Source organism: Notolabrus celidotus, chromosome 23 (genome assembly GCF_009762535.1).
Source record: "Notolabrus celidotus isolate fNotCel1 chromosome 23, fNotCel1.pri, whole genome shotgun sequence".
In the NCBI taxonomy this organism is placed as follows: domain Eukaryota; kingdom Metazoa; phylum Chordata; class Actinopteri; order Labriformes; family Labridae; genus Notolabrus; species Notolabrus celidotus.
Genome location: NC_048294.1, coordinates 4818241 through 4837193, shown reverse-complemented (window position 1 = coordinate 4837193; position 18953 = coordinate 4818241). Strand labels below are relative to the sequence as shown.

The following is an 18953-nucleotide window of genomic DNA, read 5'->3' as shown; positions in this document are numbered from 1 at the left end:
TATTTGATAATCCAATAGCCAGAATAGCTAATGTCAGGGGTGAACCCTTTCCTAGCTAACCTTACTTTAGCAAGAAAGTCAAGAAAGTTTGTTTACTACCTAACAAACGCTAGGAATGACTTCCTTGCTAATGACAGTGTTCCTTGCCAACATTTGCTGGGTGTACAAATAGTAATCACATCTATCATCTAGCTGAAAAGCTAGAAAATGAAGGGATGCACATTTCAAGCTAACGCCTTAAGCTTCAATTTAATGTGGGAATGAGTATTGAAAGACGTTTTGATGATGAGCAATCATCAAAACGGTAAAAAGTGTGACAACCAACCCCATTCTCCCCTACCTTTCTTTCATCTGTCATCTCCTCACACTTGATTTGGGCTGCCAAAGTAGCCACACACTGCGGTAAAGACTAGCTAGCTAGCTGGTTACTGAGTCTTCTTCTGCTGCTGCTGCCACTTCTTTGTGTTTCCTTCATATTACTAACACAAAAGGCTTCTACCAACCTAACTATGAACATATCAGTTACAAAATATAACTGTATGTTTTTTATTTTAAATACAATATCATAATTTGATGTTTTAAGAAGACAGTTATCGTAAATGTGGGTATATTGCAGCAGCCCGAGTAGCTTTTAAACCCCTGTTGAATTATTTATTTCTTATTACAGGCGTATTATTTTAATGTTTTTCCATTCTCCTGCATTATTTCTCTCAGTTATAAAAGCAAATTTTGAATTCTGCTGAAATTTACACAAGCCATAGTAAACCTGGTCCTCATATTTCAACATAAAGTGTCAACATACTATGAAAAATTCAACACACACTGACCCTGTTTCATTCACTCAGACACAGATGTGTCACTCCTGCAGACAGAGAGTCAGTGCAAGCAGAGAAACTCATTCACACACACTCCTGCATGAGGAGTGTGAGTGTGTGTGTGTGTGTGTGTGTGTGTTGATTAATAGTGTAATGGGATTTTATACCAGCACTGAGAGTTGGGAAACAGCTTTATCGTATCTCAGGAAATGATGGTAATAACAGGAAGGAAGGGGCGGATGACGCTGAATTTATACGCCTGGAATGACGACAGACCTCGGTAGCGTAGGGTCCTTAATGGATGACGCGTCATAGTGTGTGGCGAGTAATCTTTATGCGGCCCATCGTAGAGGGAGTGACTTATGTGCCAGAGGAATCCTGACAGGCTTTATTACGTCTGGTAGTAATTGTAGTCTGCTTTATGGCCCCCAACATTAGTCAGATGTGAGCGGCCTTTCAAAATGCTCTTTAAACATTTATGACCATCTCCTGTAGATTGACCTTGACGTCTGATCTGTGATTTCAGACACATGCAAGCGAATCTGAAGAGAGTGAAAGCGGACAAGAAATGTGAAAGGGAATAATCAGAGGATCTATTTCTGGAGAGGAATGACATTTTTTTAAGCTTAGAACGGATCGGGCAGCTGTAAAAATATAGAGCATGGTGGTGTGATAGCTGCAATAATGGTCTTGTGAAAACATTAATATGAAAATGAAGAGCAACAAACAAACAGAATGAAGTAAAGGCCAGCCAGTCTGCAAATAGACAAGGACTTTACTGTGTTTCTGTAACACAGATGAGAGATAATGGTGTTTTGGTCAGAAAGCCAACTCTTCATCATTTTGAAATAACTGTTGATGTAACATGCAGGATTTAAGTGCACTTCAGAGCTTATTGTGGGAAATTAAAAAAAAGTCACTTTGACAAATCTACTTTGGACAGACTTCTTTGAGGCTCTTTGTGAAATCTGATCAATATTGGGCACATTTTGAGATCAGGTTTTGAGATCAGGCTGGGGCCAAGGGTGTTGTCAGAGGGACACATTCAACCCTGACAAAAGAGACTGAGAAGGGCAAGAACTGGCTGAGAACAAACTGGCAAAACATCAGTGCATCCCTTTATACTAGACATATATACTACTGTGTACTAGCTCAACATGCAGACTGACAGCAGCTGTTTGGCTGTGTACACTCAACATGAGTCCCTTAACGCTCTAAGGGACTGGAACCAAGTGCCACGCATGTGGTCCGCCTGTAACATCGGCGCGATACCTAAGCTTTTTTTATGGTTTAATATTATTTTGTTATGGAAGGGGGGGCACAGGGGGGTCCAGGTTCAGTTTTACAGGGGCACTGGCCCCTGTTGGCCCCTGTTGGCCCCTGTTGGCCCCTGTTGGCCCCTGTTGGCCCCTCCCCAGAACTGCCACCGAAGCCACATTGGAAAAAACACAACTCATGAGAATATGATTAGAGATTCATGGTCCCCTCTGGTTAGGGGTAGGAATCGAAAACCGGATCCGACTTTGAACCGGTTCCAATTGATCAATTCCATCACAATTGTACACCTCAAATGTTATCGATTCTTCTTAATGATTCATTTCCCAGCACAACGTCACGTCACGCCGCTGTACGTTGCATTACATCACACACACTCTGTGAAGCAGAACTCCTTCAACCACGAGGAAACTTCACAGTATTTTCCTCCAGGCTCCAGGGGCCACGTCTGGACTCACGCAGCCGAAAATGAGGCCCTGAGAGCGGGTAAAATACCTCTGCGATGACCCCCAGAGGAAAATGTTTTTCCTCTCCAAATTCAGCGTCTTTTCATCCAGGCTCCAGGGGCCACGTCCGGACTCATGAGGCCTAAAATATGGCACTGAGAGTGGGTAAATACCTCCACGATGACCCCTGGAGGAAAAGTGTTTTTTTCTCTCCAAATTCAAGGTAGTTCCCTCCAGGCTCCAGCGCCCACGTCCAGACTCACACGGACGAAAATTAGGCACCAAGAGCGGGTAAAATACCCTCGGGATGACCCCCAGAGGAAACTGTTTTTCCTCTCCAAATTCAAAGTCTTTTCATCCAGGCTCCAGGGGCCATGTCCGGACTCATGCGGCCTAAAATATGGCACTGAGAGCGGGTAAAATACCTCCACGATGACCCCCGGAGGAAAATGTTTTTCCTCTCCAAGGTCAAAGTCTTTTCATCCAGTTTCGAGGGGCCACGTCCGGACTCATGCAGCCGAGAGTGAGGTCAACCTATTGTTCATTATGTTCAAGTTGAATATGTTCATGTTCAGTCTTGTGCAGACATAATTTTGGAAAAAATAAAACGGTTCCTTTTGGTGCGGAAGACTGAACTACTTTTTGTCCCCTCAAAAAAATACTCAAGAATCGTTAGGAGAATTAATAAGGAATTGGATTGATAAGCAGAAATCGACAATGGCATTGGCATTGATAAAATCTTATCTTAGCTCCCTAGCTCTGGTGCTCCTCTGGTGAGCTTTTCCTGGGTAATAACATTAAGTTATTTGGGTTACGATCAAATGTCTCAGAAACAGAGACATTGAAAGACTGCCATTGAAATTCAAACAAATATCCATGTCCCCAGAGGATGGATCCCAATGATTTTTGGGATTCAGACATCTGTACTATCTGTGGAAAAAGTTAAAAAGGCTGTTAATTCAACATGCTGTTAGTCGCCTTATCTAGCACCTACCCCTTACAGTGTTTGAAGGTGTTCTCCTCCTGATGGTCTTGGTTGTGTTTGTAGCTTTCAGTCGGTTTCAGAACCAGTTGAAACTCCACACACGTGCTTTAAATAACCTCTACCTCATATTTTTTTTTCAGCTAAAGTCACTTCTCCAATGATTGGATTTCTACATACACCGCTCCCCTCTCCCCGTCAAATAAGTGACAGGGTCTTGTAGTTCAGCTCTGCTCTGTTATCACGCCAGTGTGCCAGTCTCTGTCATGTCCCCAGGGGAGCTTAGTCCATCAAGTTACTCCAACGAACTGACATCATCCGTCTCGCTTCACATCCTGTAAGCTGCCCTATGAGCGCTCACCCTCCCGTCTCTCATGTGTATAACATGTATGGATAGATAGCATGATCGGTGACAGACAGAGAGACGGAGAAAGAAAGCTGGCAAAGATGAAATTTACTATATCAAAAAATAAAACACATTCCTGACACTGACTTCGTTTGAGTCCCAAATACTTGATTTATGAATAGGAGAAAGAACAGCTATCAGACCCTACATATCATGCCATACATGTCAACGTGACTTCACATATTACGTGCACTACACATGTGCACACATGTATAAACATTCATGGGTCATTACCTCTCGACATATGGTCAATAGACTGACTTTATGTTCCTCTTTTCCCCGTGTAGATACAGTTCCCGTCATGGTACGGTACACCGCAAACACAGAATGTCTGCAGCTCTGAAACATTTCCAGCACCAGGTGGTTAGGAAGTGATTCAACGCTCGATTTTGCATGTAGGTGCAAAAAGACCATGGAAGCCACAAGCCGTTTTTGGCCATATTGGAAACAATACACTTCCACTGCCTTGTAAGGAGAACTTCCTTTTATAGCAGCCCTTCTTTTCGTAAATAAAAAACTGAGCTAACTGAGGAAGAAACATATAAAGCCACAAACTTCAGCATTTTAGCCAAACATCCTGACTCCAGATAAAGTTTAGTTGTGGACAATAGCATTAAAACAAAGATAGGAAAGGCTCTGAAATAGCAATGTGTTGTTCGCGAACGAACACACTCTAAGAGCCGATTCTTCGTAGCGAATCTCCAGCCGCTCCTGCTCAACTTGGCTGAGATGCCATGCAGATTGGGGCAGGACTTTATTTTGATGGGCACACCATGCGGCCAATCATAAGCAAGGATAGACTAGGATCATACCATTGTGTCAAAGAAGGAAGGGGGGCAGACGCTCCAAAGATAGCGAGTGTAGTGGCACCATAGACTGTAAATAAACATGGACAGTGTTGCTCCGCCTCTTCCCGTTGTACGGTTCTGAAGCCAAAGAAACCCACTCCTGGGTGCCGCCATTGTGCAGCCAGAGCCTGTGAAGCCACTGTAACATGCTCCGCCCTACAGCGTAGCGTCACAAGACGCTGTGTGTCCTCTGAAGTTTCACTCCACGCTGGCTGTGAATCAAAGGAAACCAGGAAGTAAAACCCCGTTTTTTAAACTCTAACAAACGAAGAAGAAACTTTTCAGAAAAAAGAGGCCTTGGACACAAAACAGTTAAATACTAACTACATATCACCACAGCATACGGATGTGAGAAACATTCGTACAACATGTATTTATTTTTTTTAAGTTTGACTGACAGATTTTTTTTACCTATACTGCAGCCAGCCACCAGGGGGCAGACACTCTGCTGAAAGCTTCACCTCCAGGGCCGTATCCGTTACGCTTGACACCATGCCGCCAATCACATGCAAGGATAGACTAGGATCATACCATTGTGTGAAAGAAGGAAGGGGGGGAAGACGCTCCAAATATAGCGAGTGTAGTGGTACCATAGACTGTAAATAAAAATGGACAGCGTTGCTCCGCCTCTTCCCGTTGTACGGTTCTGAAGCCAAAAAATCCCGCTCCTGGGCGCCGCCATTGTGCAGCCAGAGCCTGTGAAGCCACTGTAGAGAGCTCCGCCCTACAGCGTAACGTCACAAGACACTGTGTGTCCTTTCAAGTTTCTCTCTATGCCGGCTGTGAATCAAAGGAAACAGGAAGTAAAACCCCGTTTTTAAACTCTAATAACTAACGAAAAAGAAACTTTTCAGGAAAAACACAAAGACACAAAACAGTCAAATACTAACTACATATCACCACAGCATATGGATGTGAGAAAAAGTCGTACGATGTGTATTTATTTTTTAAAGTTTGACTGGATTTTTTGACCTATACTGCAGCCAGCCACCAGGGGGCAGACACTCTGCTGAGAGCTTCACCTCCAGCCGAGCAAGATGCACCCCTGAGTGGTACAGGCCAGGTTCAAACAGAGCGACAGACGGTGGAAAAAATGAAGAAATTACTGAAAACTGAAAAAGGGGGAAGCATCTGGCTACATTCATGATATCAATGATATAGGGACTACAAAGCTGGGTGGAGAATCTGTATAATGAAGATCAGGCCAACCCGTCCATGCACCAATTGTAACTGTGTTTTTTTTGGCTTGAAAAAAATGCATACAATTAAGGCAGATATGAAAACACTGGATGAAGAATTGCTTACTAACACAAACAATTCATAAATGCTAAACTAGGCTAAGATAGAATGCTCCAAGTGATACTAAATAAAGAGCTGGCTCTTCTAAGGGAGCTGAGCCAAAAGAGCTGGACTTCCCATCACTACCCTGAAACCACACACAGTCATGATATCCACACTAAGTATGGCATAGCAAAGTATTTTGAACATTTTAAATTCACAATTTGCATGTATTTGCTAGCAAGAAATGCAAAATGTACACATAGATTGGCCAAAGTTTTTTACTCCAAGACAGGAGCTCACTCATCATTCTCAACCAGCCCAAAAATAGAGTGTGGCTAATGAAACTACACATCAGCGGAGTTAGCCAACCAGTAAGAAGTGGCATACCATTGTAAGAAAAAGGTCTTATATGTGGTTAAGAATATATTTAAACTATTACATAGCTGCATAAGTAAGAAACATTCGTATAGTGTTAGTGAATTCCATATACGGCCTGGTGTGCTAGCTTAGCCATTGTAGCCCAGACTGGCAAACTAACCATCAAGTGAGAAGGCAGTGTGCAGTACGTTCTGTTAGAGTATGTAGTAGGTCGTACGTTAGTGTGTGGTTTCAGTCACAGCTATGGACTCATGGAGCTAGTGTTAGCTTAAAAAGCATGGTAGCGAGGGTTATAACTCCAGCTATAGTTTTCATTTACGTTGGCTAAACTGAAAATGCTTTGGTAATAAATCAACGTTATAGCTAGTAATTTGACGTAGCTAAAAAGCAATACACTGCCTCGTCACTCTGCCTTGAATGAAGACAAATTGGATAAATATTAGATCTGTATTATTTAATTTGCTAACAAGACAAATGATCGTTTTGGCAAGAAACGCATCTTAACCACAGTGGGCGATGGTGCTCATGGGAAATGCAGTACAAAGGAGGTGACAAAATCAACTGGATGAGAAAGTTCCTTACTGTGCCTTTAAGAAATGAATTGATTGCTACAGTTATCCATCTGAAATTTGAATTAGCGTTGTGAATAAATACTGAGGATAAGAGTCATGAAGGAGGGAGTTCTGCGCACGCACACACACACACACACACACACACACACACACACACGCACACGCACACGCACACGCACACAAATAAATAGAGGAAAATAAGGACATTAGTAGGAGTAGGAGGAGACATCGATAATTGAGCTGAAACACAAGGTAGGTACGAAGGACTTCAGTTCAACTCATGAATACTAAGAAGTTGTCCTGACACAGCCTCTCATGACCTCCTCTTAATATTACTGTCACACACTCACACATCCACACACACACACACGCTTGCTTTTTTGGCCAGCTTCCACCCGCAGCATCGTCTCACCATCACTTTCTACCTTCGATCGTCCTGATCTAATTAACATCAGCTCGGACGCTGTTTTCCAATGGAGGGGCAGGAAGTGAACTGGCAGGAAAACAGATGAAAAATGGCTGTGAACCAGCAGTTCATGATATTACTGTTCTTCTTTTTCTCTTCCACGATGAGGAGAGCGAGTAGATGTCGTGCCACAGCATCCTGTTAAAAGTCTGTAATAGGAAGAATGCAAAGTTTCACTGCGGAGACGCTGTCTTTTTAATTTAGAAGAACATTAAGAGAGGCTTATCAGCGTGGTAACAACATCGGCCTCCCTGAGAGTTGATTAAATATTGAAAAAGGATTAAAAGGCGCTCATTAAAGCTATTTGCAAAACATAAGTTCAGCATGTCTGTCTTTAAATACAAACGAGAAAAGGAAAGTGCATCGTTGTAGTGTATCACTGAGAATAAAAAAGCCATCATTTCTCAGTTTCATTGCAAAATTAGAGACTGTGTTTAAGAGGTATAGTCTCTAGGAACGAGAAGCAATTTTGGGGGCTTCTTGTTAAGCTTGCGGTTAGAATTACAAATCATCAGGGCGATACTTTCTATTCTGTGGGCTATATATCCCGCCGTTAGAACCCAACATCTAGACTTCCTGATTGCGGCTTTATTTGCTAAAAAACATACTTTTAAAGGTGACATATCATGCAAAATGGACTTTTTAATGGTTCTCTACCTGAAATATGTGTCCCTGGCATGTCTACAGACCCCCCGAAAATGATAAAAAACCATTCTGCCCTTGTTCTGATTTCTCCACCTTTCTGTAAATGTGTGCTGAAACGAACCGTTTCAGTTTTCAGTGTTTTTCATACGTCACAACGCCATCCGGTCTGTAACAGGAAGTCAGAGCTCGGAGCTTGTTCAGCCCATAGACTGTATAAAATACAACTCAACCCCTCCTCCGTTTTTCGTTCCCTGCACACATGTGTGCTAACAAGGAGCTTAGGAGGGAGGCATGCTAGTTTAATTCTCACAAATTTGTCACTTTATTCTCATTAATTTGACATTTAATTCTCATAAATTTTAGACTTTATTCAGATACATTTGAGATTTAATTCTCACAAATTTGTCACTTTATTCTCATGAATGTGAGACTTTATTCTCATTAATTTGAGATTTAATTCTCATACATTTGAAACTTTATTCTCATAAATTTGAAACTTTGTTCTCATAAATTTGAGACTTAATTGTAAGAAATTTGAGACTTTATTCTCATAAACCTGAGACTTCATTATCATAAATTTGAGACTTCATTATCATAAATTTGAGACATTTTTCTCATGAATTTAAAACTTTTTTCCCAGACAATTTGGATCGTTTTCTAAACTTTTCCTCACAGTTTTGCGACTCAAATCTCTGAATATTACTATTCTCCTTTAATTTGTTTTTCTCTCTACAATGGCCCAAATTCTGTCGCAGAGATGAGCCTCAGTCAAATTTTGTAAAATTTAGACCCACAATTTGTGACAAATCCATTTCACAGTGATTCAACTCCCATCATTTCAACACTACTCCCCCAGAAACTGACGTATACTGTAAGATATTCTTTGAAAATGAAAAAACCCCAGCTGTTTTACAACCCAGATGGATTTCCATGTGGATTTATGTGCTTTACATTTTACAAGGAGAGATCCCTGGAGCACAGTGAGCGCAGGATTTTAACCTTTTACAGCTCACATATGGCAAACTTCAGGACCTACAACTAAACAATCAACAGCACCATAACTACAGTTTAGATCACTCTCTCTAATGTTCTCATGAGTAACTTGAAATAAATGTATTTCCCCGTCATTCTAACGCTTTGTGATATGTTACATAAGTTAAGTCTTTCCTCGCCTTGAGAAAGTCACTGAACCTTTAACTGCTCAGCTGCCTTCCTCTGAGGCAGCCCCCTCACTCTGACATCCCTCCTTACATTAATGCATGTGCAAAGGCCCTGTGTGTGTGTGTGTGTGTGTGTATGTGTGTGTGTTTGTGTGAAATAAAAACAAGTGCAAAGCTGAATCTCCCCTTGTGGGATTAATGCACAATGACTTCTCTTCTTTCCCGGGCGTTGACAGTGATGGATGGAAATAGTTTAGTCTTTGGAAGAACAGCCAGCATCACGCGAGATCATCTGAATGAAGCGTATAATGTAATGTAAAAGGTGCCAGATCCACACCCCACCTCTAATGGGCACATTAGGATCTTACATTTCATCCTCTGTAAACTTCGACAGCAGAAAATGTGACCCGACAGTAAATCAATAGTCAATATTGAAGTTGAGAATATAGACAGGGGCAGTATTTAGACCGTGGCATCCATCCAGTGGTTAATGGCCATTTCCTGCCCTGGAGTCACATCATTCACTGAGAGCCTCCACAGTCACTCACGTAGTAAACACACTGGGTTTTAAAGAGTCTGTAGGTTAGATTTATGCTCTCCTATAGCGCAAACTTATACCAAAAAGTTATGTGCAGAGACTGATGTGAGAGCAGATCGATAAAGAATGACTCAACTAAGTTGCTTTGCCACATCCTGAGACCCCAGGCTTTCAGAGCGATCATTGGCGATGGTCCATGAAATCTGCTGTGGTTGAATTAAGGATACACCCCTGAATAATGAGGAGGTATAATGATGAGAGAGAGAGTGTGTGATAAATCAACAACAGGTGTTATCACACTCATTTTGACTCGTCTTACTATGTCACACATGAAAAGGAAGGTATGGAGTATAAAACTACAAACACTATCTCAGGAAATTATTTCAAAACATTAAAAGAATATTAAAAGTATGTAAGTAAATATTTTCTAATGATGGTGGTGCAAGGGATATTGCATTTGTTGACGTGTCTTTGCAGTCCATTGAAAATGTGGCCGTATTCAAAAAAGCTACAGGGTTTCTTCTGGGAAAGAGCAGGGGCTAAGCTTGCGTTTCGACCGGTGGAACTAGGGTCTAAGTTTAGTTCAGGGGTAGATAATCTCCCTTTTTTAAAAGTGGCCCTGTAAACTGGAGACCTTCAGCTGAATGTGTCAGTGTTTGTGGAGTTTACACAGTTGTTGAAACACAGAGGGAGTTTTAAGATTCAATATCCTCATCAGATATTTAATGATCGTCTAAAGACGTTTATGAGGGATGCATCCGGCTGAGAGTCTCCAGTTAACAGGGTCGCTGTTTAAACCAGAACACCGGCCGATCTCTGCCGCAGCTTTTTGAGTTCAAAAGGATTTTAAAGCCGTGTTGAAACGTCTTTGCTACTCGCGCTTATCTCCTCTCACGTGTTGATTCAGTGAATCCATCTGTGATGAAATATAGCACCATCTAAAACAGACCAGCTGAGTCTCTTCATGCTAACATGCTAACTGTTGTGTTGCTTAAAATGATACCTTCCTGTCCGTCTGCTTCTATGGTGTCATCTGTGATGAATGGTATTCGTCTTTGTTTTACTGCCCTCTACTGGTCTGGTGGTGTAGTGAATTTACTTTTTTTTTCTCCTTCATGCGTCACTGGCCTGATTTGCACAATCTACCCAGGACTTCAGGCTGCGGCCGAAACGCAGACAACAATGGGGGCACAGGAACCTTTTAGATCTGGGTAAAGTAGTTCTGGGGGCTAAAAGACTTCAGAACTCTTGGTCGAAATACACCTTTAGACAGTTTAGTAAATGGACGTACTCTCCGTGACGTCACCAATTTGTTCCAGAAGCAGAGTTTTGAACCCTACTGTTGGAGGTCGCCATATTTGAAATGCTCATTCAACCTAATCTAGTATGACTTAAAGACGTGGCGTTGAGGCTATAGCCCAAGCAGCAACCTCTGGTCTTAAATTTGAAGCCCATGCAGAAGTGTTATAAACAGCAGTTCATGGAGCATCCACTTGAGGCTGGCTGCAGAAACACTGGAAACCACATACACACCCAAAGACTCAAAGAAGACGATCTTTGTAGCATTAATAAACATTTTTACAGCCTGGTTAAAAAGACGTAGCTAATCTCTCTATCGGCACACACTGCACTGGGGTGATTTTTTTTCTAACGTGACAGTTCAGAAGATATTAAGATTACGAGTTTTGCCCAAATAAGGACATGACTGGCTTGATTGACAGGCGGGAACACATAGCTGTCGGCTAGGAGGCTCAAACCCCGCCTCTTTTCGTCATACTAAGTTAGGTTGAGTTCAGCATTTCCAATATGGCTGCCACCGATGATTGGCTTCAAAACAGCACTCAGGAAAAGATGGGTGACTGATACTACGTCCATTATTTATAGTCTATGCTCAAAACACACTGAGTGTACCATCTTTAACTTGTCGCTCTCTCCTCTATGAAATCAGTCTGGTGTAATCTTTGTTTTCTTCTCTCATTTCCAAACAGCACTGACTTTTGTCCTCCACCAACAAAAAGGAACAAAAAGGAACATAAACAAACAAGAAAAGAGGGTGAGAGCAAAGCTCAGATGAGCACAGAAACAAATTATGGCTCATTTCCTTTTCATAACAATCAAGAGTTTAAGAGAGCTTGTTATCCTTAATGACGGGGTGTGATTCATTGTCTAATGGAGGCCTCTGTATTTACTGCATCCTCTCCTCTCCTCCAGGCACAAGGTGAATCCTCTGCAAGGTGCCTCCATCATCAAATGTGACACTGAATTTCAATGTGAAGTCTGTGTTCCTACGGCGCGGTGTGCAGAGAATTCAAGTACCTCCATCTGTCTCTGTGCTAATAATGGTCGCCGCCGTGTCTGGGACAAAGACAAATTACCTTCTTTTCAGGCAACAGAGATTATCAGTGTAAGCAGCCTTTGTTTCCAATTCTTCAGGAATTATAACAGGTCTCCTCTCGGGAATCATTAACACTCGGCCTAATCTGCCAACAATTATTTCTCTCAGGTTCGACCTCTACAGACGGATCATTCACTGAAACCATGTTTCTCTTGTTCTTGTTTCAGGGCGGGTTTTAGTCTGAGAAGAGACGATTATTAATCACATTCTGGACTTGTACCACAATCAATCAATCTTTATTTGTATAGCGCCAAATCACAACAAACGTTATCTGAAGACGCTTTTACAAACAGAGCAGGTCTATCCACTCTATGTCAAATTATGAACAGAGACCAAACACCAAGACAGGATTAGACTCAGACATCTTACAGGCAGGACTCAGTCTGATCTCATCTTAATCCACCATGAGCAGAGCACTTTGCAGTATTTAGCAAGTTACAGCAGCAAGGACAAACTTCCTTTAACAGGCAGAAACCTCCAGCAGGACCAGACTCATGTTAGACACACATCTGCTGAGACCGAGTTGGGTCTGGAAAGATGGATAGAGGGGAATAGGAGAGAGAGGGAGCGGTGATAGTGATGAGACGAGTAGTAGTAGCTATTGCCGCTGGAGTCCAGTAGCTCCTTATCACCAGGAGGTCGCTAGAGCAGCATGTTTGATTCTAACAGGTAAATTCAATCAAATCCATGTTCAATCTTTCACTGTACCAGATCTGAAGTTTCTATTCTAGTCAATGTGATAACTTCCACTGGATCCGTTGCATTCCTTCTCCGTCTCTGATCCAGCAGGTCAGAGCCTTGCGGATCAGATTCGCAAGACTTCTATTTTTGCCGGATGCCAGAGCACGACGCATCAATCTCAACAGAGCAGATGGAGTGGGACAGGAAGTCAGGTTTCACCAAAACAAATTTTCAGAATAAAACACTCCTGTCAACAGGTCAGAGGTTTTCAGAAGACCAGAAAGACAACATGGATGAGGAGGGGAGGAGGAGAATCCTTGATTCAGTGATTACCGTGGGAGAACCTCGGTCACATGACTCCAGCTGTTCGGCGGTCCTGTTTCGTTCTGCATTCTGAAAACAGAATCGGAGACGGAACGGTCATGGATCTGGCGGAAAAGGTTTTTAAGGTTCACGATTATCTTCAAATTTAGAATTACAATTTTAAAAAACTAACGAACAAAAATAAAATACACTTCAATTGATTACTCATCATTTATTTTCCAAAGCCACAGGGAGCCACAGCATGAGATTGAAAGAGCTGCAGGTTACTGACCCCTGAACTAGGGTCTTAAGGCCAAATTCCACCAGATCGATGTCCGGTCCATCTCCGATCCATCACGGCACCTGATCTGATAGGTTTCTATTCTAGTCAATGTGTTAACTTCCACTGGATCCACTCCGTTGCTTACCAGCTGCGTCTCTGATCTGGCAGGTTGGAGCCCTCTGGATCACATACGCAAGACTTCTATTTTAACCGGATGCCGGAGCAAGACGCATCAATCTCAACAGAGCAGATGGAGCGGGACAGGAAGTCAGGTTTCACCAAAACAAAATGAAAACATCCGGTTAATTTTCAGAATAAAACACTCTGTGTTATCACCAGATCGTATTTCACTTAACTACAACAACAAACCAAAGTCATGATGAGCGGAGCCAGGCCTGGAGTCAACAGGTCAGAGGTTTTCAGAGGACCAGAAAGACAACATGGATGAGGAGAGGAGGAGGAGGAGAATCCTGGATTCAGTGATTACCGTGGGAAAATCTCGGTCACATGACTCCAGTTGTCCGGCGGTCCTGCTCCCTGCTACGTTCTGAAAACGCAATCGGTGGGTGTTGACGGACGAGAGAGCACGGAGACGGAACGGTCACGGATCTGGTGGAAAACCTGTGTTAGCATGCTAGCAATGCTGTTTCGAAGTACAGTCTTGCACAGCCATTAGCATAATAAAATAATAAATGCAACCAGTGGGTGTTGGAAAGGACCAGACACGGATCTTGAGGTAGTCCAATGTCACAGAGTCATTAACATTGAATCACATTAGTATTAATTTTTTTGAAACTTTTAATTAGTCAATGAAATTGTTTGATTATATCTCTATTTTAACATTAAAGCACTAAAAAAAAAAAATCACAAAACTGAAGTATTGAAAACTAAAAGAAGCTTTTATACTTTTATAAAAGCCTGTTGGAGATATTCGTGACTTGTGTCTGGGGAACATGACAATGATTAATGAGACCTCAGAGGTGGAATATCTGTGCAGCATACTCCCTGTTATTGTGTGACTCATCATTACAGAATATAGAGGGTGCTGAATTAAATTAAACTCATGATTCCTCGGCACCGGGGAGGAAATTGAGGTTATTTTGGCTGATTTCGGGGGAGTCCTTAGAAATCCTCCGGGATGAAAACTTCAATTATCCAAGTGACCAGACTTAGAGGAGCATCTCTCTCTCTCCAGGGATCTCCTCAGTAACCTTTAGCACAAGGGGGAATGAAATCACATTTCTATACGACGCCGGGTATTCTCAAGGACGTGGTTTAGGAGACAGATGTGATTGGTATTCGTCATGCGTTAGGATTGGATCACTGATTTTGAAGACGAGATTACGTGCCAGTCTGATTCAGCTGCAAGGTCAAAAGGAGGCAGAGATTTCCAGGAATGGTTTTTCACTTCATCCTATGTTAGATTTCATCTCATGTGTGTGTGTGTGTGTGTGTGTGTGACTGTATCTTCAAGCTGAGTGGATTGAACAATAAGTCGGTTTGTCATTGTGAAAAAGTGGAGTGTTTCTCAGCCTCCCTCTCCCTGCTTCTCCTCAATCACTGAAAAACCCTCCTCCTTTATCTGCTTCCCTCTCTCTCTCTCTCTGTCGTACAGAAAGCAACTAATCCACGTGCAGAGCCAGTGGGTGGAATATAGAGTAGTGCAAATGATGCTAGGGGAGCTGTGTGCCGAGTGTGTTTGTGTGCCACACAAGAAGCTTCGAATAAAACCACAGCCGGGGTCATCCTGCCCCCGACGTAAGCCTTGACCGAAAGCAACTGCCCCAGTTTCCTTACGCGTAATCTCTCCCGACAGAGTCTCCATTCAAGTAAAAACTCCACCGCTGTTCTGCGAGTGTGTTGTGTGTGTGTGTGTGTGTGTGTGTGTGTGTGTGTGTGTGTGTGTGTGTGTGTGTGTGTGTGTGTGCTTTTGGTAGCATCAGAGGACTAGGCAGTTCAGCTCAGCCACAGCAGTTGCTTTGACAAAATCACACTCTGGTGGGCGAGGAGTTTCCCTGAAGCACACAGGTAAACAACACCACAGCCGAGCGAGCGATGAGGGCGAGGATTTTTCAGAACAACAAAATGCTGTTTGTGTCAGACGAGATGCAAAAAGGAGGAAAACGTGACCAAGATGCGTTTGTGGGATGCATTTTCCCATCGCAGTTTGACGTGAGCTCAAACGCCAAATGCCGAACATTATCAGGAAGACGCAGTTATGTGTGTAGGTCTCCTTCTCCTCTCGGGAATCATTAACACTCGGCCTAATCTACCAACAATTATTTCTCTCAGGTTCGACCTCTACAGACGGATCATTCACCGAAACCATGTTTCTCTTGTTCTTGTTTCAGGGCGGGTTTCAGTCTGAGAAGAGACGACCACAATCAATCAATCTTTATTTGTATAGCGCCAAATCACAACAAACGTTATCTGAAGACGCTTTTACAAACAGAACAGGTCTAGACCGTACTCTATGTCAAGTCATGAACAGAGAGTCAACAAGTCAGAGGTTTTCAGAGGACCATAAAGACAACATGGATCAGGAGAGGAGGAGGAGGAGAATCCTTGATTCAGTGATTACAGCAGGAAAACCGGGGTCATCCCTATGTTCCCACATTTCTAGGACATTTTCAAAATTAGGCCTTGTGTTCCTACATTACCCTTCAATTTAAGTCCTATCCTCCAACATGATTTTTTGGAAGCACTTTATAGTAAATGAATGAATGAGTAATTATACTTTAAGCTAATCAACGCGAGGCCTCTGTGCTACTTAGTTCAGTTTGTTTATTTAAAGGTGACATGTCACGCATTTTTCATCAATATATATTGGTGTAAGAGGTCCCCAAAACATGTCTTTAAAGTTTATGCTCAAAAAAACACTTTGAAATCAGATTTTGGTCTGCCTGAAAAACCCTCTTCTTCAGTCCTCCTCAGAACACTCTGTTTTCTCTCTGACCACGCCCCCTCAGGAAGTGGATGTGGCCTCGGCTGTCCAGCACGTTGATCTAATGTTTACATGTTGGCTGAATATACACGGCTGTTCACAGATAGCGTTACTTCAACCCTCTGAATCTGATCCAGAATCTGATCCTGACGGAGAGGCGCCTGTAGCAGGACCTTTCTGAAGGATTGGTCACAGATTTAGTGTTTCTTGTTGTTTTATTTGTCAGTATGTCGACGTGTGTCTTGGTACACAACTACGAACATGTAGCTATGTGGCTATGCTAACTAGCGCAAGCACTTATCCATGAAAAATAAAAATCATCCACTAGATCTTCAAATCTGCAGACGTGGGGAGTAAAACCGACCTCTGCCAGAAAGGCAGCGGGACCTTTCTGAAGGATTGGTCACAGATTTTGTGTTTCTTGTTGTTTTATTTGTCAGTATGTAGGCGTATGTCTTGGTACACAGCTACAGCTATAGCTACAGCTACGACATGTAGCTATGCTAACTAGCGCTAGCACTTTTCCATGGAAAATAGAAATCATCCACTAGATCTTCGAATCTGCAGACGTGGGGAGTAAAACCGACCTTTGTGTTTATTAAGACAGCCTACAACTAGCATGCCTCCCTCCTAAGCTCCTTGTTAGCACACATGTGTGCAGGTAATGAAAAACGGAGGAGGGATTCAGTATTATTTTATACAGTCTATGGGCTGAACAAGCTCCGAGCTCTGACTCCGTGACAGACCGGATATTGTTGTTACGTAACAAAAACACTGAAGTCTGAAACGGCTCGTTTCACACACATTTACAGAAAGGTGTAGAAATCAGAACAGGGGCAGAATGGATTTTTTTCGTTCTCGGGGGGTCTGTAGACATGCCAGGGACACATATTTCAGGTAGAGAACCATTAAAAAGTCCATTTTGCATGATACGTCACCTTTAAAAGGACAATGTGCACTTTCTTTAACCCTTAAAGACCCAGACCATTTTTAGGGGCGCCAGACTCTCCTGAATTTAATTTGAATATGCTGAATGAGACAAATGTGGTGTCAATGAATAGCTGAGAATGTCCACTGTAGCTGAGCTTTTAAAGCTTGTTGATAGGATTAGCGGTTCAAAAGTTATCAAACATTTAAGAACAAGTAGCCGCCGCCAGCTGTCTAGGTCTTAAAAGGGTTAAATGTTAGAATCAGAATCAGAATCAGAATCAGCTTTATTCGCCAAGTATGCTTGAACACACAAGGAATTTGACTTTGGTAAACTGTGCTCTCTTTGTACAAGGCATAAGAATAGGAATAAGAATAAGAACTACAATAAAAAATAAAATGAAATATAATAACAATAACCTTAGCTATAAATACAAAGAAACAACAAATAGCTTGACTAATATGTACAGGCTAAAATAATATGATAAAGTGCAGTGGTGAGTTGCAGAGGTAGTTTTACATTGTAAAATAGAAGTTAAATAATACAAAAAATAGAAATATGGAATTCTGCTTGAGAATTGTTGCATTGTATATCTACATGTATATTTACAGAGTGCAGTGAACAAAGAGACGGGCGGACCAGATTTAGCTAAAAGCTACATTCCATATGTAGTCCATTGCTACTGGATAACAGGTTGGGTTTAATTGGCTACCAAATTGTGAGATAGGAGGATAAAATCTGACACAAACTTATGAAAAAGGAAGCGTGGGAACATAGGCACGCTCCTGGATAACCTCGGTCACATGACTCCAGCTGTCCAGCAGTCCTGCTCCGTGCTGCGTTCCGAAAAAGCAACCGGTGGGTGTTGACCAAGCGGCAACCTCCGGCCGGGAGAATTGAAACCAATGCGGAAGTGTTATAAACTGCAGTTCCTCGAGTGTCCACTTGAGGCTGGTTCTGGTAGTACCGGGAACCACATATACCCCTTTTCGACTGAGGCAGTTTCAGGGCTGGTTTGGAGCCGGCGCTCAAATGAGAACTGGTTTTTCATGTTACGACTGCAAGTCTGGCTCCCGGCGCAGAAAACCGGTTCCAGAGTCCTACTCATGAAAACAAGTGGTCCTCCAGGTCGAGCACACTTAACCCACATGCACCACCACACAACTTGGGATCACTCTGCTCTCCAGTTAGCATAGAAGTTTCTCCCTTTTTCCTCTGACCCACTGAGCCTAATTCTTATTTTTGTCTCTTTGAAGCCTCCAGACCCAAACAGCTGATCCACAAACCTGCTCTTTGATGGCAAAGTAAACTGCTGACTCTGAGTCCCTCAAAGTTAGCTAAATTACGTGGCAGACTTGGCCCCATCTGCATTTAAACTGGCTTCACTGGGAGCTCCAGAAGATTAGCCACCACCTTCAAGGCTTGATCATTCTCAGAAGACAGGGGGAAATCACTAATATAGCATTAAGATGAAAACACAACACCATTAAGAATATATTTACATTTTAAAAGCAGAGGTGGTGACAGTGTGGCTGCATGATAACTGTGCTCTGAGGTTTGGGGAAATCCAGGGAAAGGCTTGGCTTTGGGGACCCTGGACATATGAG

General features: G+C 42.5%; 1 long non-coding RNA gene across 3 annotated transcripts in view; it reads right to left on the bottom strand.

The window, feature by feature from the left end:
• The window catches only part of LOC117807026, a 165176-nt gene that overhangs the window by 99594 nt on the left and 46629 nt on the right, over window positions 1-18953 (bottom strand). Inside the window, exon 3 of one of the 3 annotated variants that reach the window (XR_004629896.1) lies at window positions 7435-7618. The exons of the other annotated variants lie outside the window; for them this stretch is intronic. This is a non-coding gene — a long non-coding RNA (uncharacterized LOC117807026). Of the gene's footprint in view, window positions 1-7434; window positions 7619-18953 lie in introns of those variants that run through there. 3 annotated transcript variants of the gene reach the window in all.